Here is a 22,729-nt window from a genome sequence, read left to right as displayed (position 1 = left end):
TGACCCGACTGAGCTCACGAGGGGCTGGGCAGGAGAGCCATGGTGGTGACTGACACGCAATGAATCTTACTCCCTTCCAAGAGAGAGTAGTAAGTGCCACACACACATTTTTGTGTCAAATCCTGTAGGACAGGTATTATTACCCCCCTTTTAAAAGAAAACTCTGACATAGAGAAGTTATTTGCCAAAATCACTTACAAAGTAAGTGATCTCCCCGCGGTTGGACCTCAAGTTCATCCGGCTCCAAGACTGTGCGAGAGTTGAGCATCCTCGTGTTTGCCCCGAGCCGGCTGAAAATTCAGGTGGCGTTCACTGTCCCTCTGGCACACACATGGGCACACTCACTCCTCTGCTGGGCACAGACACACACAGGCCTGGCCTGGTCTCGCCCACGGTCCCCGATGCACAGCGCCCCGACAGCCGTGGATGGCTGCATGGAAGCTGTCACTACACGGTCACAGAGAGGACGGATGGCCCCTCTCCAAGGACAGACCACAGACTCACAGCACAGCGGGGTCTGCAACAGGACCCTCCAGAGCACCCACGGCGGCCCCACGGTGCCCCAGGGGAAGGCTCCGCACAGAGGCCCGGGCCACAGGGCATCTTGCTCACGATCGAGAGTGGTCCCTGGGCCCGGTCCCTGGGCTGTGCTGCTTCCAGCACTGGCATGGGGAGCCCAACCGTTCTCAAGGACCAGCATGAAGTTAGGCTTGCGGCCGAAGACCCACCATGCCCGTGCCTGCCAGGTCACAGGGCGGCCTTCTTCAGACCCAGAAGGCGTCGGGGGCTGGGGGCCGGGGGAAAGCCATGCTTGGCATGGAGCCCCCTAGGAATTGCCGTTGCTCAAGCCAGCTTGAGCACCTGGGGAAGGGTCCCAGGACACCCCCAGGTTCCTATCCCGGCATTCCTTCCTAGAGCAGAGGTGGTCGTTACTTAGGCAGCTACACTGGTGCAGGCAGGGGCTCGGGGAGCAGAGAACACTAGGCTGCTCGAGGTCAGAGACCAAGAGGAGAAAAGAGCACGTGCAGAATGGTCTGCAGGGGTCGCTGGCCCAGTTCCACCCCGGGGCGCCAGGCCCAGGCGTGCCTCTGGCCCTGCCGACGTCTCCCAGCCTGTCTCGGTCCCCTCTTCCTCGGCTGCGAAGTGGGAGAAGCACAACAGCCCTGAGTAGCTCGCAGGCAGCCACAGAAAATGCCAAGGAGCCTCCCAAATGAGCAAGCCAGGGCTTTTCCCACCAGAACTAACGGGAACCAAGGCATGGTGGGAAATGCCAGAGACTTGGGGCCACCTTTTCAGTTACCAGCAACTGCAAAAGCGGTGAAATAGCTTTAAACGGTTTAAAAGAGATGTTACATCATCATAGACCATATGCACTTCATAGAGAAAATATACATGTTTGTATTCTGACATGTGTGCATGCGTACACGTAAATGTACACGCATCCACATACGTATTCTGGAAACGGGAGAACAGGAGGAATCCTAAGCGAGGATCCTGGTGCTGACTCCTAACTGTACCCACGGCTGTTCTGTTTCATTTTGTCCTCTGGCGTTTTCCATCATGGTCAGGCAAGGTGTGCGTTCCCTTCCGTGACTGAAACGCAGAGGACTTGTGACCCAGCGGCTTTGCAAGGCACCACCAGGTGCTGCAAAGGTCCCCCTCTCAGGCCCCCTCCACATGTTGCTTCCATTAAGCTCCTCTGGATTCAGCCCCCGCTGCCTGGGTCTCCTCATTCCACAGCCTTCCCCGGGGCGTCCCCCAGAGGTCCGGGCCCCCCTCCCCTTCTGCAGTGGGCATATATATCTGCGCCCCTGGAGGAGATACGCCACACTAGCCAGAGGGCTTCTTTATATTTTACGTGCAGGGCTAGACTAGGAGCGAAGAGGGAATTTGTCCCCGCCTATTAGCTGGAGCGCAGCCCGCGCCGGAGGTGGGTGGGTGACACCAAAATAATTGGAGGTAAGAGCTGGGAGGCCATTAAGATAAATTTTTGACATAAAAATGTAGGCTGGTTCATAAAAGGTTGCAATGACAATAGGTTATAGTGACAGCTTTTCAACAACTCCATAAGCCTCCAGATGGAAGGGAATCCAGCATAATGAATTACGGGCAGCCCGGACAACACAGCATCTTTTTATAGGCATAGATCTAAGGGGAGAATAAAGTTATTCCGACTGACCCGCGTTAAATAACATTATTGTTGAAACAGGAGTGGAGCCAGAGGAAAGGGCTCAGGGGCTTAAAGCCTCTGCTGCTGAGGCGGCAAGGCCTTGGTCTTCCAACCTGGGCGCCGGGCCGCTGCGGCTCCGTTCTCGGGCCTCATAAGTGTCTCTGCCCGCGGTATCCACATGCATCTGGCAGGGCTCCCAGGGCTCCCTGCGACGGCCTCCGCCCCTGCGCCTCCACGGCTCAGCTGTCCTTGGCTGTTGGCTGTCTTGGCGCAGCGCTGGCCCTGGGATGAAATTGCCTCCATGGACTCTCAGATGAGACAGGTGCAACCCTCCTTAACGGGGACGTGCTCTGGGTGGGAGACTCCTGCCAGGAAGAAGGAAGTGGGATCCGTCGGGCCGGGAAGTGAAAAAAGGCCTGACTTTCAACGGACCCCCCATGCCAGAGTCTGCTCTTCACCCCCGATCCTTTCTCACCCCCGAGTCAGAACGCCTTCACGTAGTGCATACAGAACGTCAGCTGCAACGGCAGCCGCAGTGGCAGCCGTCTGTGCTTGAGCGCCCGCAGGGGGGTCTGACCATGATCTGAGAACTTTTCCTCTTCTCAGCTAAGCCTCACGATAACCCTAGGGTGTCAGTATTGTTATTCCCATTTTACAGATTAAAAATAAAACCACTAAGGCCGAATAAAGTTCACCTACAGCTGGCTAATGTTCAGAACGTTTGAAATTTCGACCTGGACCCGTGCGAGCCCCGAGTCTGGGGCCCGGCCCCTGTGCGGTGCCGCCGTCACCCGTGAGCATCCACTGCCGTCACCCGTGGTGCACCCGCACGCTCGGGAGCTGCACGGGAAGCGGCAGGCGGGAGACGCGCCGGCAAATGCCTTCCAGGGCTCAGCGAGCGAGGGCGTGAGGTTCGCGCCGCTGCCAACGTTCACGCGCTTTTTAAATGGGCTTCGGCTGGGAGGAAAGCATCCTCGATAGTAAACTGTCTGAGTTCAGTGATTTCAGTCTGGGTACGTGGAGGTATATTAATCATTTGCTAATGGCAGTTAAATGAGATGAAGCCGTTTAGGTGGCTGCAAGGGAGCCGACTTCCACGCCGGCACAGGCGTATGTATTCAGGCGGCCACAGCCCGTGGCCTGCCGTAGGGAAAGCTCGGGCACGTGCGGGGTCTTGCGACCCCACGCATGCACCTGTGAAGGAAGCCCTCTGGGGCCTCTGCACTCAGATACGGGCGGACCACCTCAGTGCCCAGGGACTCCGGGGCCAGGCCAGGGTCTCTGGGGGCTGAGCTGTGATTTCCTTCCAGCTTCTCGGTTCTGGAACAAGGACACGTTCCTTGAGCCAAGACCACAGGAGTGGGGGTCGGGGCGGGGGATACACCCGTCGCTCTGAGATGCCCCCGTCGCTCTGAGATGCCCCATCAGAAACGTGAGGGCACCTCTGTCTTAGTTCTGGCTGCCAGAACAAAAATAGTGTAGGCTGGGGAACTGATAAACAACCGGATTTTATTTCTCTTATTTCTGGAGGCTGGAAATCCGAGATCAGGGTGCCCACTGATGGGGTTCTGATGAGAGGGCCCTCTCCCAGCTCGCAGACTGCTGACGTCTTATTGTATCCTCACCTGGCAGAAAGCGCCAGAAGGCTCTCTGGGTCTCTCCTACAAAGGCACGAATCCCATTCATGAGTGCTCTACCCTCCTGGCCGGATCACCTCCCAAAGGCCCCGCCTCCTAATAGCCTCCTGTTAGGAGTAGAATGTCAACAGTGAATTGGGGGAGGGCACAGACTTTCAGTCCACAGCCATCTCCCCACTAAACAGTGGGGCTTTGGCTGTTAGGTTCTCAGCTCAGCCCGCCGCACTGCTGAGGCGGTCTTGCCTGGTGCCCTGTCTGTGTCGTGCCCCTCACTTCCACCCATATCCCAGCACATCACCTGATTGTGCCCGAACCTCTCCCGGGTCATGTGGGAGGCACACCCAAGTCCTTCCCAGTGCTGGGCACGCGTGGGGCTCCCTGAACGGCTCCTGCTTCCGTGTCACCCAGTGAAGAGAGCCCGTGGGCCCTGGCCCAGGGAAGGGCAAGTGACCAGGCTGAGGCAGGGTGGAGGGAGAAGGTCCCTGGAGAGACTCACTCACCCAGGCCAGGGGGCAAGTGAGGCCCCCGAGGATGCCCTTGACCCTCCAGGGCCCTTGCCAGGCCAGGCCTGGTTTCTGCAGACTTTGGACACAAGCAGAGCACGGGGCCGCCCCACCCGAACAAACAGGGGACCGCAGTGCGGGACAGTTAGACACGACGTCGTCCCTGTGTCTTCTGGAGCATCTCCTGAGTCATCTGCCCCTACCCCGCCCCCGCCCCAGGCCCTGTCCGAGGCAAGCCCGTTGTGTTGCCCTTTCTCCTCGGGCTTTTCTTAGTAACAGCCCTGGCTGCACAGAGGCCTCCTGGAGACATTCCGTCCTGGTCGGCCACAGGCTGACCCTGAGCCCACATGTCCGCCCCCACCACCCAGGGAGCCTTCTTCTCACCCTGCCCAGGACCCTGGGTGAGGTCAGTGGCACAAAGGGGAGTCAGGAAGGCTGTGGCTGTGGCATATAAGTTGGCAGCTGCCCCTCCCAGCCACAGGACAGCTGTTCTAAGTGTGATACTTGCTGGAACTCTGTCTGCTCTCCCAAGGATCTGATTCTGGAGTCAGAGAGAAGGACCTGGGGCAGGGGGTGGGGGTGAGTCTGGGTCTCAGGTGCCACCCAGGCCTGGCCGCACCCCAGTGGGTGCTGCACCCCACTGTTTCAGAGAGATCAAGAAGCAGAAGGGGGGCTGCCCAGCCTGGGCCAGCTCAGACTGTCCAGAAATTCTGGGCCCCCCTCTGGTTGCCCAGGAAGAGATGTCACAGCTCTTGCCCATTGGCAAGGGAGACACTGAATGTGGAGAGAGCAGTCCTCTGTGCCCTGCCTTGTGGTGACAATGTGGGGTGAGGTCACAGGTCAGGACAGTGCCTCTCCTCAGGGCAGATCAAGGTCAGGGCAGTTTACCCCCCGCCCTCTAAGGCCAGTAAGGGCTCAGGAAAGCAGGCCCAAGGTCAGAGGTTAAGCTGGGCAGAATCCTCGGGGCCTGGAGCAGTGGAAGGGGAGGATGCCGAGCCCGTGGGGTTCTGGTACCTGCTGCTCCACCCTGCGCACCGGAGGCCACTTGGGCCAGAAGAGGCGGCCGGAGCCGGACCTCAGACGAAGGCCCCCTGCTGCCCCCACCCAGGAATCAAGGAGCTTCCTGGGCTGGGCACCGACGGGTCGAGGGGTCGGGACAGGGCGTGTGCCCACAAGACGTCAGCCTGGCCCTGGGCAGTTGGAGCCTCGGGCAGCCTCCCGCTGGCCCTGAGCTCTGCGGCTCGGCCCAAAGATCAGGGAAGCCTGCGGAAGTCCCGAGGGCTCCCACCCAGCCACCCTTCTACAGGAGGGCTGTGAGGGGCAGGCCTTCGGAAGAAAACTCTCTCCTGGCGGGCTTCCTGAAAGAGGGAGGTGGAGGTGGTGCGGCCAGGGAGGCTGGCCCTCTACCTGGGGCCAGTGTTGGGGAAAGCCGTCAAAGACATTTGAGTCCACGTTCCACTCTGCTGCCCACCCCCTTGGGCCTGTGTCCCATTTGCCTGGCCCCAAGGAGCAGCCACCTGCCCATGGAGCCCAGTGAGGGGGGGCTCCTTATCAGAGACCCCACTGCAGCTGCATTCGGGATCCACCAGGAAAGGAGTCTGTGCTCAGCTCCACAAGGAGTTCAGCGCAGGAACGGGTCTTGTTGGGCCACCCCTGGTCGCCCCACATTGTCCCCATCTCCCCTCGGGGGACTGTACCCAGAGGAGGTGCCTGGACTCGTGGTGAAGTCAGCGCCACAGGCTGGCGTGCCTGGGGGACAGTCCTGCTGCGGGTCTGGACTCAGGGCCCAGGGGCTGGGGCAGCCCCAGCAGAGCCCCTGTTGCCACCCAGCACGAGGCATCTAGACCCTGGACCGCTGGGCGGCTGGGCGGTCATTTCTCGTCTGCTAACTGCGGCCCTTGTTGCAAGGCTGGCTGGTAAGTGGTCCCACTGGGGGGAGGGTGTCAGCGAAGCAGAGAATCGACGATGATGAAAAGTGGCAATTTCCTGGGAGACAGCATCCCTTCCAGGCAGTGGCTAGACCCCAGAGGTGGACACTGAAGGCTTTTCCTTCTGATTTTGACCCTGAACTTGCCCTGAGGACCCAGGCCACTGGACCACTGGGTGCCCATCCGCAACATGGAAAGACCAGGTCACTCTGGGTCATTTGAGTTCATCTTATACAGGGTCTGGCACAAACAATGCCCCTTTTTATTACAAAGTCTTTTGTTACAAAATCATAAGCATGTAATTCTGTACCACAACAATATCACACTCAAGCACACCATATGACATTTTAGGTGAAATGTTCAAATTAAAACTATAAATTATTGCCCTGGCTGGTGTGGCTCAGTGGACTGAACGCTGGCCTGTGAACCAAAGGGTAGCCAGTTGGATTCCCAGGCAAGGCACATGCCTGGGTCGCGGGCCAGGTCCCCAGCAGGGGGCGTGTGACAGGAAACCACACACTGATGTTTCTCTCCTTCTCTTTCTCCCTCCTATCCCCTCTTCTCTAAAAATAAATAAATAAAATCTTTATTTAAAACACTGTAAATTATTATACCCACGTTATTACCCTACCAACCACACTCCAGCAGGCATTACTTCTGCCAGACCCCGTAAATACAGAGAACCAAGAACAGACATGAGACCGGACCAGAGAACTTTAGAACATGCGCAGATGCTACACCACCCCTCTGAAGCCAGTGGAGACCACCTCCTTCACGCTGGTCTCCAGTTCCTCCCCTCCCCCACTGCCTCCTCTCTGCTCTGTGGCTGGCTGAGGTCCCCCTCCTGACTTGGGCTCCCTGCCTCCACCCAGGGCTGCAGCCGAGTCCTGGGAGCAGTTGTCCTCGTGGCCATTTGCAGAACCCAGGGCCTCTCTGCCAGTGGAGCAGGAAGGTCTTATGGGACCGTCAGCTGAGGGCCCCACCCTGCCTATTAGAGCCTGATCCAGCCCGACCTGACCTCCTTACTTTCTAAGACCCTGGAGTCAGCCCTTGGAGGACAGTGTGGCCCTAGAGGAGGCCCCGAGGGGTCCAACCAGGCCCCCTGCAGGACGTTGTCCCTGCCTCCCAAGGGACAGCTGTCTTGTGAGGGACACCCGGGAGAAGCCCTCACCCTTGATCTTCTCTCAGTTTCGTTGAGATTAAAGGTAAATCATGGTCATGTCCTCAGTAAACCCTTACTGATCAGATCGCCCAGGTAAATGGACATATGTCCTAGCCTCTGGGCCTGAAGGAACAAGGAACTGTAATGAAAGCAGAAAAGTTATCCAGAACCCTTCTTCGTCTCAGGTACTTCAGCCCGGTGAAGTTCCACCAGACCTCCAGGGCTGGGAAACTCTTTTTGAAGGGCAGGGTAGAGAACACAGGGGTGAGGGTCAGGGTCAACCTGTGAGTGTGCGTGAGTGCACGGGTGTGCATGTGTGTGTGTGTTTAAGACAGGAGAGAGAGAGACGGATTGGTTGATTCCAGAATGTTCCACCGGTCCTCAGGCAGTGGCAGAAATGGAGGCTGTGCTTCTGCTGCAGAACTGGGCCTTGCATACCACAGGTGCTCAGGGAGGCCGGGAGGCCTGTTCCCCGGCAGGCTCTCCTGTGACGTGCGCAGGTCTCTGCGACCTCATTTGTTTAGGGTCCCCTTGTACCTCCGATGCCCAAGGAGAGGGGAGAGCGGTGCACTCCACTGACAGGAGAGGGTGGCTTGGAGCTGGCCAGGCAGCGGCCGGAGCACACAGGGCAGCCGGGACAGACAGGGGGACCACCGGTGACTCCCTTTGGGGGTTTCAGTTTCGGACCAAATGGAACACTTGTTGTTGTTTTTTAAAAGATTTTATTTATTTATTTTTAGGGAGGGAAGGGGAGAGAGAGAGAGAGAAACATCAATGTGCGGTTGCTGGGGGTTATGGCCTGCAACCCAGGCATGTGCCCTGGCTGGAAATTGAACCTGCAACACTGGTTCACAGCCCACGCTCAATCCACTGAGCTACGCCAGCCAGGGCTGGAACACTTGTTTTTAACTGAACATCTGAAATCGAGTCGTACCCTATTATACAATACATAGCCCTGGAACCTCGTTCTTTCCAGGGCCCTCCTGTGAGCAGGGCTCTGTTGTAGCTGCTGATCCCCAGCCTTTCTGTCTGGCCAGTTTAGGTTCTCACACTCGCCTCCCTTTCCCGGGGCCCCTGCACTGGCTCAGGATGGGAAGAAGGGAGGGGCGGTGAGGCTGCAGCCTAGAGGTTGCCAGTCGTCGGGGTCCTCGCAAGGACAGCACCATCCATCTCTGTTCCCCGCATGACGAGGGAGCAAAAGGCCATGCCCAGAAATAATGTGGAAGGTGCTGCCACGTCCAGAAGGCAGGGGAACTCTGTAAACTCTGACATGGTGGTGTCTGCCGGTGCAGTTTACTCTTTCATTTTGCTGTCCCCTAAACACACCCCTCGCGTGTCGACAGTGCCAGGGACTCCCACACAGCCTGTGCGGTGTCTCACCCTGCGCCCCGAATCACGGCGGGCCGTTTGGGGTTTCGCACATTCTTCTTCTCCAGAAAAGGCTCCTTGGAGGGAGGGCCCGGCTTCCTCCTCTTTGCCTTATCTTCAATGCCCGGGATATCACGGGAGCCCAGAAAATGTTTGTTGTTTTGTGTTGATTCAAAGTTCGAGCTATAATGCACAAAACACACGCCTCACGTGGACTCGGGTAAAGTCTTCCTGTAATTGAAATGCATTCGTTTGGAGAGAGCAGCGCTGATAGGAGGCAGATAACCGGAGACCCGACGGTCTTCAGAACGCTGTGGCCCCGCAGGGCACGGGCGACTGCGTGGAGCCCTTAGATACCAACCCCATCGGGGGGGACGCTGCCATGGTCTGCTCCCACACACAGCGCCCACGCGGGACAGGCCCCGACGCGCCGTAATTAAAAATTCTAAATCATGCCATTTTTTCTTCTGGAAATATTTTTACGCTCTGCTTTATTTATCACCATTAATAATAACGATAATGATAACAATAACAATAAAAGTACTGTGTGATTAAGGTGCAGAGAAGCAATTAGGAAACGAAATACCGGTTTTTGGCGAGCCTCGAACTAGAATAATTACATGGACGTTTGTGTGAGAGCTGGTTCCAGAAGATTCTTTTTTTTTAAAGATTTTATTTATTTATTTTTAGAGAGGGAAGGGAGGGAGAAAGAGAGAGGGAGAGGAACATCAATGTGCGGTTGCTGGGGGCCGTGGCCTGCAACCCAGGCATGTGCCCTGACTGGGAATCGAACCTGCGACACTTTGGTTCACAGCCCGAGCTCAATCCACTGAGCTACGCCAGCCAGGGCCAGAAGATTCTTTTGACTGGGAGTGGAGCCGGGTCTGTGATTCTGTCAACCTGTTCCCCAACATCAGTCGGTCACTTGTCCGTCTGACAACTATGCATCAAGGGTCTCACGCAGGCGCGGCAGTGTGCTGGATGCTGGGGGCGCCGTGGTAACGGGAATGTCCCCACACTCTAGGGCGGGGAGTGGTGTCGGGGAGTGGTGTCAGACAGGGGCACGTCCATTTCAGCAAGGCGTGGCGTCGCCAGTGAGGGCTGTGGCTGGTACTGCAAGCCACATGGGCATTTTGTCCAAACAGAGGCCTGAGAGATGAGCAGGAGACCCCCAGACGAAAGAGGCCCAGTGCTGGCAAAGAGCTCAGCACTTAGGAACCCTAAAGTAGTTCGATCCCTTTCATGTGAGGGGCAGCCGTCAGGCCTGAGAGGGAGAGGCAGGTTTGCACCGCATCCCCAGGGCAGTGGGGAGCCACCGAAGGTTGTATCGGAATGGTGACCGGGTCTGCTCCTCGCAGTGTTCTCTCTGGCTGTGTTGTGTCTCGATGAGACAGGAAGCGAGGACCCCCGTGTGGGTCCAGACGCAGAAATCCGTGATGCTGGGGGCCTAGATGTTAATGACAGCTGCGGGGAAGAGAGAAACGGGAGGGTCTGAGCCTTTCGGGGAGGGCGGCGGTGGTAACACGCGAGTGCACTCCAGGAGCGTACGCTGTGTGCCAGGCCCAGCAGTGGGCACTGCACGTGTGGACTTGGTACGATCTTTGAACACAGCCTGTGAGGTTGGTTCGTCAGCCCCATTTTAGGGGTGAGGAAACTAAGACCCAAAGAAGTTAATGGGCCCACGGCACACCACCAACACGAGTGGCCAATGTGAACCAAACTCCTTTTTGGGTTTGAACCCAGATCCCTGCTTGATTTCAGAGCCCAGGGGCCCAACTACTACGTCCAGTGAGTGACCCGGTGGTGGGAGGTCTGTCACTCAGGCAGGAGGGTGGGCTGAGCAGATGCGTCTTGTGACAAATGCACCAGACAGTCCCTCGGGGCTCAGTGGGGAGCCTGCGTCCCCAGGGTGCCCCTCTCGCTGCCAGCAAAGCCCTTACCCCCAAGGCTTAGAAATACCCAGGAGCGGGGCGGAGGGAGCGGGGCTGCCTCCTCCCTCTGTCCTCGCTGGGCCTGCTGAGCCATGCCTGGCCCACGCACGCCCCAAACTGGACTGCCACTGCCCTCCCGGGGCCCCGTGCACCCCAATTGAGAACCAGCTGATTTCATGGTACCCTATCTTGTCCCATCTGAAGGAGCATTTATGGATAGTTCGCTACTCTCTGAGCAGTTTTATGGGCAATTTTCTTCATTTTGTTCCCAGAATGAGATTCATAAATTGGTGTTTTTTGCCCTGGCTGGCATAGCTCAGTGGATTAAGCTCGGGCTGCAAACCAAAGCATCACAGGTTCGATTCCCACCCAGGGCACATGCCTGGGTTGCAGGCCACAGCTCTCAGCAACCGCACATTGATGTTTCTCTCTCTCTCCTCTTCTCCCTCCCTTCCCTCTCTAAAAATGAATTTTAAAAATCTTTAAACAAACAAATAAATAAATTGGTGCTTTTGGAGCTGTGGCACCACGAGACCTGCAGGGACAGCGAGTTTAAAAACACAGTGTGTCCTCCACTCCCGCCTCCCACGGGCCCTCGGTGTGCATTTGTCCTGTGGGACCTGGGTGAGGCTGATCCTGAAATTCCCAGCTTCACCCACCGGCTGATGAGCGTGTTGCTCCTTGTCACCACCCCAGCCTTGTCCTTGGTCCTAGGACAGCAGACTAGCTCTGTGCAGTGGGACGAGCACCTGAAATGCTACTCGGAAGCCCTGGGTCCCAACTCTGTCCCAAGTCACTATAGACACTTGGCCCGAGTCCCCTGACTCCTGGATCTCAGATGCTCTTACAGAAACGGAAATGCACATCCCTGCTTGTGGGGTAAGCCCTGCGGCTGTGAAGTCAGACAGCGGATTCATGCATCCCCCCCTACTGTGTGTTCAGCACCTACTGTGTGCCGAGCACAGTTTCAAGTGCTCTGGAGAGAACAATAAATGAAACATACAGAACGAACTGCTCTCATGGAATTTACCTTCTAGCAAATGAGAAGACAATAAGAAAATCAGTAACGAAAATATATAATATGTTAGATGGTAAGAAGTGCTAGAAATTTCCGTGTTCTAAATGGCAGACTAGGAAATTCCGACCAATCCTTCTGCCCCTTGGAGTGTTACCGAGGTAGCGAAGAACTATCTGACCGGGGCGCGGTGAAGGACAGAGGCCCGTGGGGCTGAGCCCGGCACCTCGGGCCCGTTTGCCCCTGGGACAGTTTGCTAGTTCTGCAGGGACAGCCGGGAGCCGAGCTCCTGCAGGACCACAGGGCCGGGACCAGAGTCCTGAGTCCCCCATGGGGCCAGTAGAAACCGGTGACCCCCGCACTTGCTTCGGGTCAGGGCTCTGAAGGACGGCACACTGGCCCCTCTCACACTGAGGCCAAATCACCTCCGCTCTTCAAACTGAGTTAAGATGATCTCAGATCAACCCAGATGCCCAAATGACAATCTTGGAAGGAACATAACCTTACCCTAGGCCTCAGGGTTTTTTTAAAAGTAATGTGCAAGGAAAGAATCTGGCACGCGCGCGCACACACACACACACAAATAACGAAACACAAGGAGACAACATGAGCAAATATCAGTAGAAGCAACAAAAAGTAGAAACGGAGCCCCAGAGCAGCTGCAGGTGGGTAGGAGTCACCAGACTCGAACTTTAGCCACGCCCATCACGACGGAGGCGTTCACAGACAGGACCGGGGCTCTCAGCAGAGAACCGAAAACTGCACTGTTGGAAAGAACCACGTGTAAACAATGCCCCAGACGAAGAACCCAATGATGAGTTTCACATGTGCAACCAAAGGAAGAACCGTGAACTGAGAAGCTGCTTAGAAAAAAATACTCAACACTAAGTACAGAGGGACAAGAGGGGAAAAAACGCCAAAAGCAGGAGGCAGGAGACACTGGATTACAGGGAAAAGGCGAACGCAGGTGTGATGGGAATGCCAGAGAGCGCGGAGAGAGAAAGGGGCCGGAGCAGTAGTTCAGAGATGGCGGGTGACAGCGCCTCTAGACGGTTAAAAACACATCCAGTCACGGGTTCCAGAGGCCCTGCTGCAAACTGCCAGCAGGACAGCCGGACAGGAACCCACGCCGAGGCCCCCGTGCACGTGGTCGCAGCACGCCAGGCCTCGCCAGGCCCTCCGTGGCTTCCTCGCCAGCCTGGACACAGGCGTCTTTGTTCCCATTGGGCAGATGGGAAAACTCAGTCCCCTTCCAGAGGCTCGCATTGCCTTCCGCTTGAGCCGACGCCAGGCTCCGCTGGTGGCCCAGGTTGCGGAGCAGCCACCTCCAGCGGTCCCCGCGCTTCCTCCCCCCTCGTAGGGATCTGTGGGCCCGGAAAATAAGTCAGGACCCTCAGTGTCTCCCCGAGGCACGTCCAAGTATCCCCGGACTGGACCTTCCGCACTCGTCACTGCCTGACAGCTTCGTGCCCATTAAGTCACCTCGCTGTGTTTTCTTTCTCAGTCCTGCTAGGCCCCTGAGGATGGGGACAGGGTCCTTGTCGGGTTCTGTGTGTGTGTTTGCTATTTCTACCTCCCAAGTATCTAGCATAATGCTGACCTGGGGCAGGAGCTGAATAAATATTTGGTGAACGAACGATTGAAATGAGGCTGGTGTTACTATCCCGTTTTATACTTGGGAAGAGCAAGTCTCAGAAACATGAGTTAGGGGGGTCCCTCGGAGAAGCTGAAGGGGCCACGCTCAGGGCCTCCGACCCCTGAGGCACGCTCCCGTACTCACACCCCAGAGCACGCTGGGTGCAGGTGCCCCCAGAGCCTCCGTCCTGGTGCTTCCAAGTCCGTGGGCTTCGAGTAGCATTTCTAACACTGGGTAGGTTTATTTGAAGTTGAACCTGGTTTGAAATGCCTGAGTAAAATGAGCAGAGAAGTCAAAGTACTCCTCTCAGCCCTTCCTATCTGCAGCTACTGTTGGTGGTGTCCTGACTGTCCGTGTTGGGGGACGATACCCGCCCCTCCCCCACACTGCCTTTGATTTTGGAGCGATTTGAAGTTTTCAGAGCGCACTGAAGCCAGCACGCCCTCAGAGGCAGCCACGTTCATGGCCCAAAGCCACAGCCCACACGTCCACTGCATTCTCCTTGAGAGTGACCCTGTGGAAAGGGCCGTCGTGCCAGGGAGGAGGTCCCGGACCCTGTGGAACCTGCTCCACCTACCAGGGCACTCTATCCATGGGTGGGCAGGTGGGCCCAGCGTCTGAGCAGCACAGGGCAGGAAAGAACAGGATGCCTCATGTGGGCCCCCTGCCCTGGCCCCTTGAAGAAAACCCTTCACTCCAGTCTGGGCGGCTCTACATGTAGGCTCCTGCTTGCACTCTCCGCATCGGCAGCCAGGCGATCACGTACCTGCTGGGGTCACTGCGTGGATGTGGTGTGTGCTGAGGGCTTTACATTAAAATGCAGTGGCCCCATCAGACTGGTTCGGCTGCACCGGCCTTTAGCAGAGCAACGGCCCCGTCCCCCTTGTCCAGCACAAGTCGCTGCTCATTTCTGTCCCCAACTAGCAAACATTCTGCCCTGCTCAGGGCCCACAGGACCCACCTCTGCTTCTCTTTTAGGGACTGGGATCGCTCGCTATGGCCGCTGGTCTTCCAGATCCGGTGGCCTCAATTCCTCCTTGTGAGCGATCCCAGGGTCAGTGCCCTCGGGACCCATGAGGATGACCTCGCTGGGCCTGTGGTCAGCTGGGGGTATGGACCTCTCTGCTCCCCCCACTGGGCCAGGCCTGCTCCAGTCACAGCCCCCACGAGGCAGCGTGTCCCCAGGCTCCCCCACCAACCCTCTGCCCCGGGGAGCAGTGCCTCCTTCTTTTCCCACCGGCTTCTGTCCTCCTGAGCCCCACAAAACACCCACACCCAGCCTGGGTTCATCCGATTCTTCAGCTCTGGGACAGGAAGGCTGTGGAGGTTGTTGGGCACTCGAAACTCATTTTACCTAAACTAACCTTTCTTAAATCGGGGGCGGGGGGAGGGCCCCGAGGGAAAGACGCCAGGAGGAAAGAGAAACGTGGCAATGAACGAGAGCGTGAGAGATTTGCCGAGTCTCTAAATACTGTCCTCACCACGCTCCCTGTTCCGCTGAATAAAGAAAACAGAGGTGCCTTCAGGCCTTCTTTTAATCAAGATTTTATTAAAAAGGAACAAAGTTTCAATCACTAAGCAAACAATTCACAAAGACATTTTCTGGAATAATGAGAATAACACAAGCTATCATTGTGGAGGAGCCGAGTTCCGCACCAGGCCCTGGGCTGGGGGTCTGGCCTCCATCATCCTTGCTCACCCCGTGAACTTTTTGTAGACCAGGAGACGGGTTCAGGGTCATCTGGCAACCTCTCCGAGGGCACAGAGCGAGTGAGAAGTGATTGCATCGTGCGCCGCAGGTCTGGACGGCCCTGTTCTCGGGGACTCTGGTGGCAGAGCCCCACCCAGACCAAGGCAGGCAGCCCGAAGGCCGGGTGGGCTTCCTACAGCAGCAGCGGCAGCCTAGGCTGTTCTGACTCCCAGGGCTGCGGGAGGACCACAGGGGGGTCCCCACCTTTCCTGTCTGTTTCCCATTTCTGAGCCTTCTCTCTGTATGAGGGCTGTGACCGCGTCACAGCGTGTTGGCCCAGCCCAGTCTGAATAGTAAGCTGGTGAAATAGAAATAGCGTGTAAAACTATAAACATAGTCTCATTTGCTGAAGGCAAACAAAGCCTTTCACTTGTCTGAAAGGTTTCCATTTTCCTGCCTCCCTGCCTCCTCAGCTTGCTTTGATTGTCCGTAACATTGACCTTCAGAAAGAAACAAGAGTAAACAACCTGGCAAGTCCAAGCATCTGCTTTCCCGGCTGCAGGTGCAGCAAACCCTCGGGGGACTCCCCTGGCAGGGAGGCCTGGGTGGGCCCCTGTCCTTGTGGAGGAAGGGGGCTCCGGGCTGGCTTTCAGTCGTGGTGAAGTCTGCGTCCACAGCCACTCACTGAGCTTCCCCTCTGCCCAGCTGGCTCCGTGGGCCCAGCTGCAGCTCTGCGCGCAGGGCTCTGTGACGGGAACAAGCAGACGAAACACATTCCACGCAGGATTTGTTATTGCTGTAGAAACCGTTCGTGTTATTTTTAGGGCCTCCACGTTAATAGGGGAAGGCTGTTTCTTGGAAAATATCGCCTTCAAGCATGGTGACTCTTCCTTCAGGTTATATAACCGGGCACCAGGCAAACGCTGGGAAACCAGCGGCACCCTTCTGAGAGCCGGGGACCGCGGGTGGATGCCGCCACACGCCCCCAGCGGCGGCTGTGCAGAATGAGAATCAGCCCTCCCGATCGGCCCTCGGTCTGGACAATACCAGCAACATTAAAGGTTACAGCTTTTTCTCTGACGTATTGCTTCTTCAGAGTGTATTCAAGTGTTTTGAATCTATTTTTTTAGGAATCTTGAATCCACCAGTGGAACATTTTTGATGTTGTGGGTAATGCAGAAAGCATTCGCTTGGGAAGGCTGGGCCGGGAGAGGCACCCAAGGGTGTTGAGTGGTTGGGACGCAAGCTGTGTGGTGCTTAAGCTGAGACGGGAGTGGGTGTGGCTGGGAAGCGGCGCTATTTCTTTTATTTGCTGGGGGCGGAGAAGAGGCAGACCCTGCCTGTCCTGGGAGTGGACCATATTTTTTCGGAAGGGAGAGCCAGAGAAAAGTTCCGTCCTCGTGGAAGGAATTCTCAAGCCCTGCTTGGTATTTTTATTGTTTCGGCTGTTTTTCTTTCTTTCTTTCTTCCCGCCCCCCCCCCCCATCCTGCCTGGACTCTCCCTACCCACAGCACAGATTTGTCTAAAAGAGGTGATGGAACTGTGAACCCTGTAGCAGATGGCATGCTGGTTCATTTCATGCATCAGTGTGACGGGGCCAGGGGACGGCCAGGTGTTTCATCAGACACCGGTCTGCGTGTCTGCGAGGGCTTCCCATCTGAATCAATGGGATGAGGAGGAAGGTTGCGCTTTCCAACGTGGGCGGGCAGCACGTCATCAGGTGGAAGCCTGCAGGGAATGAAAAGGCTGACGGACACCCCCACAAGCAACAGGGAAATCCTCCTGCCTGCCTGTTCGAGCTGGGACGTGGGTTCCTTCCTGCCTTTGGACTCAAACGGAAACATCGGCTCTTCCTGGGCCTCCAGCCTGCCAGCTCTCAGACTGGAACCTCCCTCAGGTTCCCGCTTGCCCACGGTGCGCTGGTCTTGGGACTCTCAGCTTCCGGAATCACGTGGGCCGATTCCTCGTCACGTAGTCTTTACGTAAAGGGTCCAGCACAAATAGCATCCCCTTTTATTACAAAATCATAAGCATATAATTCTGTAACATAACAATATCACACTCAGACATACCATATGACATTTTAGGTGAAATGTTCGAATTAAAACTATAAATTATTGTACCCATATCATTACCCCACCAACCACGCTCACGCAGGCATCATTTCTGCTGGACCCTGCGTATATATTCTGTTGGCTCTGTTTCTCTGGAGGACCTGAGTAATGCAGATGATATTAAGAAGGCAGGGACTGAAATATTAAAATCTTGCCTGAATTCATAACCTGACCAGATCAGCTGTGTCCTCTATGAGAAAAAAAGGGTCTCCAAATTCCCTAAGTTTTCATAATGAGGCCAGTGGCTCCAGAAAGCTCTCCGGCCCCGCCTCTCTGCTGAGAAAATCAGACGCTATGAACTGTGTCGTGAGGGGAAAGAAGGAGAGGGTGACAGGAGGGACCAGGAATGCACGTGGCCCTGGCCTCTCCCGCCTGGTACCTCCTGGCTCCTCCCACCCAGGAAGCACCTTGGAAGAGCACAGGACCCAGGCTGAACAGGCCCAACACACAGGACCCGCCCCACGGCCCCCACTCCCAGCCTGGCCCGGCCTCCTAGGAGTAGGCCCAGCCACGTGGTCCTGCTGAGCTCCTGGAAGTAAAACTCAGCATTACCTGAGTGCTGCAAACACCCTTTCCATGGGATCGAGGCCCAGATCCTTGCAAGAGTCCCTCCCACACCCTCGGGACTGCTCTGGTGAAAAAAAAAAAATAAAACAGAAAAGCCCCTCGCAGGCCCCTGCAGCTCTCCTCTCCCCCCAGATGGCCCTCGGCAGCAGAGAGGTGCCCACTCCTTCTTACCAGCCCAGCCTCTGTTTCCACCCAGGTGATGGGGCCCTGGGGCTGGTGGGCGGGGCAGGGGGAGCTGCAGGCCCAGACCTCGGGCTGCGCACTGAGAGGAGCTGAGGTGCACGCCTCAGAGGCCAGGCCAGCTCCAGCACCCACGGCCCACAAATAGCGGGGGTATGGAGGGTCCATTGATGCGGTCCACACGGGGTGGGGGCTTCAGGTGGCACAGACCCCACAGCCCACCGGGGCACTATTACCAAGAATAAAAGTCACACTGGGCTCTGGAGCGCGGTGGTTAAGCACACGGGTTTTCTAATCAGATCCAGCTTCGTATCTCCACTCTACTTTGTCGGCTTTCAGCAAGTAACCTCTCTGAAAGGTGCCTGTGAACCTTGTTCTAAGGAGTAGATTCAATCAAATAATGAAGAGCTTAGCTCTGTCCTTACTAGGCTGAGTGCACAATAAATTTTGTTATCCTTTCTCTTTAGACCCTCAGTACTTTTTCTCTAGGGTCTTGGCAAATAACAGTATCCTGTCCCCCCCAAAAATGGCATAAACATGAGTCCGAGTGACCCACTGGAGTATGCTAGCGGGGAAACCCCATGTGAAGTGACCCTTTCATTGTCCTCACAGTCACTCGTTCAGCAAACACTTTATGCCAACTATGTCCCTGCGCAGGCCCTTGAGGAACCCACAAGCAGACCCAAGATCAAGATCAGCTTTGAGCCCCATTACAACCCAGAGAAGGAAGATACAGCCCAGACTTGGGACTAGAGAATAGTCAGGGAAGGCTTCCTGGAGGAGGCAATGGCTGTACTGAAGTTTCAGTTCCAGTTAGACAAGCAAAGAGGTGGCAGCAGAGCCTTCTGGGGAGGACTGTGCATGCAGAGGCAGGCAGACAAGAAGAGAAGGGGTGGGGGTGGGGAGGGAAGGTGCAGGAGTGTGTGAGGAGAGTGGTGAGGCACGAGGCTGCAGACCAGACCGGGCCCAGGCCTGGGGGACACGTGGGCTGCACGGCAGGGCTTGAGTTTTGCCCTGAGGACAGTGGAGAGCCCTGAGGAGCTTGACACAGGGGTGGCATGGCAGGAATCGCATTTTTTGAAAGCTTGGGAGGCCTGCTAGGCTCCATACCTTGGAAAGCCACAGCCTGGGACACAGAAGTGTTTCTCCCTTCTAAGAACACCACAGCGGCCCATCCACCATAGTGAGGAGCCTTTGGGCCAGGACTGGCCCAGACTTCCGCTGGAGATGCCGTACACACCGATATGAGTGTGTGTGTGTGTGTGTGTGTGTGTGTGTACACATGATGTTTACCTTAAGGAACTGGCTCTTGTGATTATGGAGCCTAGCAAATCCAAAATCTGCAGGGCAGGTCATCAGGTCAGACACCCAGGGAAGTGTCCAGGTTGCAGTTCAAGTTCAAAGCCATTTGCCAACAGAATTCCCTCTTGCTCAGGGGAGGTCCGTCTTTCGTTCTTTTTAGACCTTCAACTGATTGAATGAGGCCCACCCCCAGCAGAGAAGACAGTCTGCTTATTCAAAGTTCAATGATTCAAATGTTAATCTCACCCAAAACACACTCACTGAAGCATCCAGAATGGTGTATGACCACACATGTGGGCACCACGGCACCGCCATGCTGACACAGACAATTAGCCATCACAGCCACCCCTCCGGGCGGACCTAACCCTTTACCTGGGCGCCTGGCTTAGGAGAGCAGAGAAAGGCACTGCACAAGGATGCACGTGCGGCAGCTGGGCCACACCCGCTGTGTCTGTGAGTCTCTGCTCTCCAGCCTCTGGCCTCTGCCCTGCCCCTAGACCCACCCCGAGGCTGCTGGGAGACCGGCCGTGAGCCACGCCCACAGCAGCTGCAGCTCCAAGGCCAGGGGAGGGCAGCCTCCTGATGGCAGGTGGCAGGTTCCAGCCAGAGCGCCTGCTCCTCAGTCCCCAGACCCGGTGGCTTCCCCTCTGCTCACCCCCTGCAAGAAGGGGAAGGAAAATGTGAATGAAATATTCTGTGATGTCCCCACAGCAAGGAAGGCTCTGGGCCTGATACGTCACACACGGGGGCTTCTCCAGGTGACCTGCGAGTGAGGGCCAGCTTCTCCGGCAGTGTCAGTAAGTGCGCGGTCCCGGCCTGGCCAGTGGAATATTTACAGTCACTAGGTGCTCCCCAAGGGCTGGGGAGAAATGGGTCAGGAAAGTGGGTCCACTTGTGCAGGCCTTGACTGGGGCTCCCCTAGAAATCCGAGCATCCCAGGGACACGAGCGCTGACAACCCAGGTCCCAGTGGCCCGGAATCAGGCCACGGTCTGTGAGGACAGAAGAGACACGGTCTAAAAATATGAACTGACTGCCGGGACACGAGGCGACGAGGGGAAACCGCCGCTCCTCCGGTGAAAAATCAATGCCGGGTGTCAGGACTCCCCATCGACAGCTTGATTAGAGAGGACGCCACACTCGCGTTGCCCTGGACGCACACCAGGAAGACAAAGGCGGGGGACTTCCAGGGTCTCGGCGAAGCCGGCGACGGCGTTAAGCCCCCTCTGCCCGCTCCACCGGCTGGGAGCGCTGCGGAGCCCCTGCCCTACCGTGAGGCTTCCTCCACTCCTCAGACCTCTCCTGCGCAGCGACGGCAGGTCCTGGAGCAACACCATTTGTCCACACCCGTTAGTTACAATGTGGGTGAGATGCCCTAGGAACTCACCTTTGGTTTCTGTCGATAGGCCTGTGCTACCATGGGCTTCGTTACACAGGGTGGGCGACGGTGGGGTTGCAGCCGCTCGTGTGGACGGTCACGTACACAGACGGCGAGACCAGCATACACTGTTCCGCGTCCTCACACTGTAAACTCCTTCCGCCCACCCCCGCGCAATCCGTCGTTCCACCTGAAGGCCCGCAGACACCCCGCACCAGCAGCAGGACTCGCCCTAACTTCTGTGCATGCCTTCCCCGCCCGCAGTGCCCCGTCCATCCTTCAGGGCACAGCTTGAGGTTTGCCTCCTCATCCCCCGCCGGGCAGGCCTCCCCGGAGGCTGAGTGAGTGCCCGGCAGGAAGGGCTCTCCGCGTGGGAGATGAGGAGGCAGCTTCCGCATGCGGCACCCACGTGGGCCGGGCTAGTACGAAGTCCTGTGCACATGCGAATACGTGATCCCGCGGGGTAGGCTCCAGCGGCACCTGTGAGGGGTGAGGGAAGGATGGCACAGAGAGGTCCGCTAGCTTGCCCCAGCGCACCCCACTTGTAAGGGTCAGGACTGGCATTTGACCCAGGCAGCCTGGCCCCAACCCCCACCGGCCACAGCGGGCCCAGCGTGCAGGGGAGGCAGCCGTTCCCAAGGACCTCGGGCCTCAGACTGCGTCGGCGGTGGAGAGGTAGTCTGGAATGTGCTAGAATAGCTGCCCCGCCCACCTTGGAGAGCAGGCGGCGGCCTCCAGGTCCTGGTGGGCCTGCCTGTGGTTCTTGGAGGCCCTCGTGGCCCCCCCCACCCCAGAGCCGGCCTGTCCCCGCAGCGGCACGGGCCCCGGGAGCCCTGCCGCCAGACTGCCCAGGAGCGCCCGGGGACGATGTGTTTGCCTGCCCCGGTGGAGGGAACGGCTCTGCTTTCTCCCGCCTGTAATTGTTGCCATCTGCTTCCCTCCGTCGTGTTTGTGGATGTTCTCTCGTTGTAGAACTGGAGCGGGTCGGGCTGGAAGCGGGATCGGGAAAACGTGTTTGGGAGAGGAGCGCACAGAGGCCGTGGGGGCTCCGCTGCAGAGCAGTGGAAGAAAGGAGAAGCTGCCGGGTGGGCAGGGGCGTCTGCCGACGTCTCCTGCCCTGGGGGGCCGGGGTTCCGTGCACGCGCGCGTAAGGCTGTGGGCTCCGTGTGTCAGCAGGTGAGTGCGTGCGCGTGCACGCGGGCGCTGTGTGAGCGTGTGTGTTGCCGGGGGTTGTAGAGCGCACACGGCGTGAGCGGTTAGTCTCAACTTCTGTCTGTGACCCTAAGTGACTCTGTAAATTCCACCTCTCTGAGCTGGGCAGGTGGTGACGTCAGCGCCGGACCTAAGTGAAGATGCGCGAGGGGCGGGGCTTCTTGGGGGTATGTAGAGCCCCCAGAGGCAATGCTTGCAAGGGGCCCTTGGCATTGAGGGTGAGCCACACAGGGCTGCCTGGGACATCCCTCTAGGGGACCCTTAGGACCCGAAATGCCCTCCCTGCCCCCACCTCCACCCCAGAGCTGAGCTTCGGGCCTGGAGGCACCGGCGTCCCGCCAAGCCCCACAGGTCTGGAATTAGCTTTCTGAGCCAACAGCAGGGAGGCCTTTCAGCGGCCGTTCTACTGGGAGTTTTGAGTCAGTGCCTCGTGCCTGCCTCTTCCTGTTCCCAAATAGCAGTCACCCTAGACTCTTGGCTCCTAACTGTTGTTATTTAGGCCAAGGAAGGGTGCCCTGTGACTCTGCCCCTGCTAACTAGGACTACAGGCTCAACTCGGCTCGACGACCTTGACTTGCAATTCTGATCAGCTGCCACCAGAGCTTGCGGTACTGGGCTTTGGTCGCATGACCAAACGGCTAGGCTTCATGTAGACGTAGTGTGGGAAACACGATCCAGCCTGCGACCCTCTCTTCTGCCCCCCTTGGGTAATCCCAGTCAGTGGGGGACTCTCTGGTCCCAGCAACCCAGAGAGAGCTGATACAGAAGACTGCTTGCAACGCGGCATCCTTCTGGCATTCTTGGGGCCCCTCCCAGGAACAATCACTGCCGTTTGCTGAACCCCACTTCTGCCCAGCTTCTGCACGGAGCCCCTGGAAGCAGAGGATTTTTCACTCCTCGCTGAAATCAACCTTTGGAAGAATTATCATACCAGTA

General features: G+C 57.2%; 1 protein-coding gene across 5 annotated transcripts in view; it reads left to right on the top strand.

Moving 5' to 3' along the window:
* KLHL29 (kelch like family member 29) overlaps nt 1-22,729 on the top strand; it is a 281,972-nt gene that overhangs the window by 192,345 nt on the left and 66,898 nt on the right. The gene's annotated exons all lie outside the window — the stretch shown is intronic.

This window comes from Phyllostomus hastatus, unplaced genomic scaffold (genome assembly GCF_019186645.2).
Source record: "Phyllostomus hastatus isolate PE091 unplaced genomic scaffold, TTU_PhHast_1.1 phas_contig_402, whole genome shotgun sequence".
Classification (NCBI taxonomy): Eukaryota; Metazoa; Chordata; class Mammalia; order Chiroptera; family Phyllostomidae; genus Phyllostomus; species Phyllostomus hastatus.
Note: the sequence above shows the minus strand (reverse complement) of the source record. Positions and strands in the feature narration are given on the sequence as shown.